The sequence below is a fragment of the Mauremys reevesii genome, linkage group 9 (assembly GCF_016161935.1).
Source record: "Mauremys reevesii isolate NIE-2019 linkage group 9, ASM1616193v1, whole genome shotgun sequence".
In the NCBI taxonomy this organism is placed as follows: domain Eukaryota; kingdom Metazoa; phylum Chordata; order Testudines; family Geoemydidae; genus Mauremys; species Mauremys reevesii.
Genome location: NC_052631.1, coordinates 14,382,320 through 14,388,455, shown reverse-complemented (window position 1 = coordinate 14,388,455; position 6,136 = coordinate 14,382,320).

The window sequence follows — 6,136 nt, the reverse complement described above, 5'->3', positions numbered from 1 at the left end:
AGCCTGGAGTTATGTAATCCACCCCCCCAAACCATCAGTCTGCCCCCAACAAAGGGCTAATGGCAAAGTGCTGCAAAGGTTGCATCTGATAGTAACCAAGTCTCCAGGACCTAACTTTACACGCAGCAGAAGCAGTCCCATTGAAGCCAAAGCCAGACACGTTATGCCTACGAACAGTCCCAATGGCTTCAATGGGATTTCCCAGAGGGGCAAAGCACCCTGGAGGGGAGCAATATTTTTACAAAATACACTGCAGTACATATGTAAAAAGTAAGATTGCAGCTAATGAAAACTACACTACACTTAAGGACCATGAACAATGTATGTATTTTTCACCTCCCCCCACATTTAGAAGCTTAAAGTTGGGCACTGGGCAGTGACATCTTGTCAGTTACAATAAGGTCTGCTACAGGCCAGGGACTCACTGACTGACAGTAGGGCTGGGAAGGTATCCATATACTTGTATTTAATGTTACAGAGCCTGTAATACTAAAGCACCTATGTTGTGGCAGGAATGGAGGTGAAAGGAATGGAGAGATCCGAATCCACTGAGAGGAGCATGAGGTGCATTAGATCTGTCTTTGTCAAGTACCACTGAGTCAGGAAATGAAGGATGTATGTTGGAATACATTACTTTGGGTCACAGTAGGGAGGTACTTTTAGGAAGGGGTGGTTTTGACCTGAGGTAGTAAATGGCCATTTCAATCAGAAGAAGAGAAAAAAGCCTCAAGTGAAGACGATTTCTTAAAAAATGTGTGCTAGGGTTAAATTTGTACATACTGTAGTTTGGAATGGGCATGTTGAAAACCCAGGGAAGGAACTGTAGATTTGGGATGAAAATCTGTCCCCTTTTTAGTCAATGGCAAAACTTCCCTTGACTTCAGTGGGGCCAGGAGTTTACCAAATGGCTACAGCACAAATTTTGCTTTCTACTTCAGCAGAATTTATCTCACATACAATAAAAAAAACCTTCCTAAACAAGTTTCTTCTTCCTCTTATCCTTTTCTTCCCTCATAAAGTCAAAGTGGAGGCCACCTCATTGTGTCATGCCAAGTAACAGACATGACAATGTTCAGCATGGATCTGACTAACCTCCACATCACCAATGGTTACTCTATATTTGTGCTTGTTTATGGGACCATGTTAAACAAATTAAATGGCTTGTTTCATATACACCCTGAATAAAATACACATAAAAGAATGAGGACACCCCTAATTTTAATATTTATTTTAAGATTAATTCATCAGATAAGAAAAGACATAGGAAACTAACACAATTTATGTAAAGCTCCTGAAAAGAGAAGCTTTCTAAAAGAAATGAACATGAGAAATTAGATTACTAGTTTATAAGAAATGAGAAGCTGATAGCTGATCCTGTCGTCATTGGAGTCAAAGATAAAAAACATCCATTAATTCCAGTGGGAGCAGGAGAAAATCCCTGAACTTTGTGAGGAAACGGGGTTTCAAGGACCACAACAATATTTATAATTTTATATTACATCACAAAAGCAGAATGTGTTTTCTAGAACTGTTTCCACATACAGTTTACTGAGCAAGTTGTATGTTAAAGAGCTATTGTATTAGGAAATGAGTCAGGGATACAGCAGCACATTAATATTGCTTTATTTAAAGAGAATCAGCAGTTCCATGGAGAATCTGTTTTTTTCTAGAAGTTCATAACTGGGTTGTAACAAATTGCTGTGGATTGAAAAACAAGCGGCAAGGTCTCAGCCTGGGAGGGATTCTTTTTTACAAATTAGCAAATTTTTCAGTCATTTCTAAAGTTGTACATATGCAAAATATATGGGACACATTCTCTGCTGGTGCAAACTGTGTAAACAGCTCTACCGATTTCAATAGAGTAGCACCAGTTTACAGGAGCAGAGAATTTTTCCAGCAATAAGAGTGAAAGCCAGCCTTTAAGCAACCACTCCAAGGTATTGCCAAGGTTTTTACAATTGTAAATGATCTGTAATAAGAATCATGTAATTCAGTGTCCATAAGGTACACGTATATATGCACAAAGGGCTGGACTCTGCAAACACACACATTAAGTTATGCATATGTGGAAGTGCAGAATCTGGGGCAAAGTTCATGACCAAGAGATTCTGCACTTTGCATTTTTCCATTTGTTGCTTCTAGTTTTTATGTTGAAATGCCAAACAGTAGTCAGATACAATGGCCATATCATTCCCCTTAGATCCAAGCCCAGAAATGATCCTCTGTGAAGGTATCTCCCAGTTAAATGGCAGAAATGGAGTCAGCTGTCTTTGTTGCAGGATGGCAAAGTTTCAGCTGCCAGTGACATTTTATTTGCTGAAAATCACAGTGAAAAGTATTTGTATTTCAATGGGTTCATTAATATAGAAGTATTTAAGTTATGGATTTCAAGTGTTTTAGAAACAATAAAATAATATAATTGTTGGTATCAAATCATTCTGATCTAATCTGTTATATGATTCTATTCAGTTTATCAAGCAAAATTCTTAGCCACCTTTCTTAAATGATTACCTAAAGATGGGCCACTTTTTGTCAGTCCGCTGAATGGTGGTTTAATTCAGGTTCCATGGTAGTTTATCAATACAGCCTTGCAGTTTTTGATATTGTAACACTTGTTTTTCAAATATAATATCTGGCTAATATACACGTGCACTAACTGCTTTTCACATGCATAGAATGGGAAAAATTCACCTCTCTGCTGAGAGCTTCTGTACCACTTATGCCTTTAAAATAGTGGTGCCTAAGCCTTGCTCTAGCTTTAGGCACAGGGGTGAATTTGATCCATTTTGACTATATCTCTGCTTTCTTTACAAATTGGCCGAGTATTCTGTGCAGCTGTTTTAAAGTTCTAAAGATTAGGCAGCAATTTTTAGACCAGGAAGTGGGTACAAGTCAAAGGTTCAAAATCAGGATTCCAGAAGTGGACATTAGCAGAGAACCCTGGACACTGCGAAAGTGTCTAAGGAGCCACTGGATGCTGCCCAGAGGAACTTTGCTGGATATGTGAAGTAACAAGGGACACGAATGTAACAGGAGGTGTTTGGCACCTTGCAGGATCTGGTTGAAAGGAATTGAGGATCAATGAGGTTTTACCTGATTCAGAACTGCAGGATCAGGTCTCAAGATGGTTTTGAGAGTATAAACAGTAACAAGCACTGCAATGCTTTTGATTTTTGATGAACAGCAGGCAATTACAAGCACAAGTGTTGCAATTATTGTGTGAAATAAATGACTGATTATTTGGAGTGCCAAAACTGAGACCATCTATCTAAGTAATCCCTACTTACATGGGACATATGCCTGCAAGCCCTTACTTGCATGAGCAATCCCTACTATCACAAGCAGTGTCCCCTTTCCTTTGGCCCTTAGGATCTGACCCAAAGCCCACTGAAGTCAAAGGAAAGACTCACACTGACTTCAGTGGGCTTTGGATCAGGTCCTTAGTCCTCAATAAACCTAGAGTAGTAAGAATCTCTAATATAAAAAGGATGAAAACTATCAAAACGTTTAATTTTGGCATATAATAATTAAACTCCACCAGAGCGGTCCTTTGGGGCCATCTGCCTGTCCCAAGTCAGGATAAAGGAGGAGGGTTGGGCGTGGGGCTAGCAACCCCACCCCGTAAAAAATCAAATTGCTACAGAAACGCCAACAATAGAGATAACAGCGGCTTTTACCCTGGAAAAAGAAGGGTCTTCAACTCGAAGACGCATGATGCTGGGTGGTGAAAGCCGCGAGGAAGCCACTAAGCCGATCACCCTTCTTGCAACCAGAAGGATTATCATCGGCACATGGAACGTGAGGATCATGTACGAGTCAGGAAAGACGGCGCAGGTTGCAGTAGAGATGAGGAGCAACAACCTGACCCTACTTGGTATTAGTGAGACAAGATGGACACAAGCTGGACAGAGGCGACTGTTGACAGGAGAGCTGTTGCTGTATTCCGGACATGAAGAGAGCGACGCACCTCATACACAGGGAGTAGGCTTCATGTTGTCTAAGCAGTCCTACTGTATGGAGCTGAAACCCGGAAGTCAAGAAACACCTGGCGACGCGACCTTCAGGCTGATTGCACAAAAATGGGCTATACCTGGAACCAGTTAGAGCAAATGGCCCAGGATAGAGGACTCTGGAGATCTGTTGTTGGCGGCCCATATCCCGACTGGGGTGACGGGCATGAATGAATGAATGAATATAATAATTAGGACATCAGTCAGATTCCTTTTAAATTGACAGTCAGAATTTACTAAATTGGGCCTTTCATAAGATGATGAGTACATACAAAAATATTCCTTTCCAGATCACAAAGGTTTAATATTAGAGACAAATAAAAAGAAGAGGAAAGCATTAGATTTGGTTAGTTTTATATCAGTTTTAATACAGTTGAGTCAGCTGACTCTCACCTGAGCCATTCACATTAATCAACTCATCTTTCCTTCTTTTTATTTGATTATTCAGAAGCTCCTCTTCATCAAAATCATAAAATACCTTTTAACATCCCTAAGGCAAAGCTTATTAAATGTTATTAACGTGTCAGTATTTTTGGTGCCCAAAGTAATTATTTATAATTATTTTTATCATGCCCAAAGGTGGCGTAGGCGGTTTACTGAACAATTAGACAAACAGGATCTTTGGCTTAAAGAAACAGATTTAAATATGATGTGACTAAGGTGCTAAAAAAAAAGGTAGGGAGGAAATGAGGTGAGAAGGGCGAGCTAGCAGTAAGATTATGTGACTCTGCTTAAGAACATGCAGACCTGCATGGTCAATGACACATTGCTTTTCTTGTTATTACTATTAAGGTGACATTTCTAGGGAGCATTTTAGAAGTACTGCCTCAGGAGACATGCGGAGAGGTGGCTCCAGTTTGCCAGCTCGGAAAGCTTAACTGAGAGCTCACTGAGACTACAAATTCTAATGAATCGAAGTTGTTTTCCTTCTAGCTGGGCTGAGCTAGATACATCTGGGAAAATACGTATTTTACCATAAATCTTAAATGGCTACAAAACGGAGTCAGTAAAAAGTATCAGCGGGGCAGCCGTGTTATAGTTTTTGTGGATACAGTATGAGGAGTCCAGTGGCACCTTAAAGACTAACAGATTTATTTGAGCATAAGCTTTCATGAGTAAAAACTCCATGCAGTGGTGGCCGGGAGCCCCAGGCCCTTTAAATCACCACCAGAGCCCTGCGCTGCCACTGTTACCCTAGGGCTCTGGCAGTGGGGCTCTGGTGACTATTTAAAGGGCCCCGGGCTCCGGCCACCGCTACCACAGCGGAGCCCCAGGCCCTTTAACCACTGCTGGATCCCCCAGGCCGCCGCTGTTACCCCAGGGCTCCGGCAGTGGGGCTCTGGTGACTAATTAAAGGGCCCCGGACTCCAGCCACTGCAGCGGAGCCCCAGGCCCTTTAATCACTGCTGGATCCCCCGGGCCGCCGCTGTTAGCCCAGGGCTCTGGCAGTGGGGCTCTGGTGACTAATTAAAGGGCCCCGGGCTCCAGCCACTGCTTTAACTCGCTGGCCTGGGGAAGCTGCCCCCTGCCGCTATGGTTGGCTGTGTCCCGGCGGGCCGAGCCGGAAGGTACCCGCTTACTGTCACCTGGCACCGCTATGACTTCATGTCTTAGCGGGGTGCCAGGACCTGCAGGGCTCGGCAGCGGCCGCGCGGGGGGCAGCAGCGCCGGGCCCATTGCACAGTGGCCAGTAGCTGCAGTGGCGATGGGCGGTGCCGGGCAGAGGTCCGGGGAGCAGGGAGGGGCTCCTAAGACGCCGGCCTGGAGAGCAGCCTTGTCCCGCTGCCCAACCTGCCGAGTCCCCCTTGCGGCCCTTCAGGCGCGAGGCCAGGCAACTGCAGCTACATCCGGGTCTCTCTCTCTCTCTCTGTCTTGCCGTTAGACTCATTTGAAAACCGCCAACAGCCAATCAGAACCCAGGTGAGCTCAGTCCCTGTAACCTGTTTGGGCGAGAGGCATGCAGAATGCCTCCCTTTCATTCACACACCTAGGGATGAGGGAATCCCGATCGGCCAATGGGAGATCGCTTTGCAACGAGCAGCACGGGCAACACCCAATGACCGAAGCCAGGACAAGCCCTTTTCAAAGAGCGAAGTGAGGGAGGGCGGGACCTCGTGATGCCAATC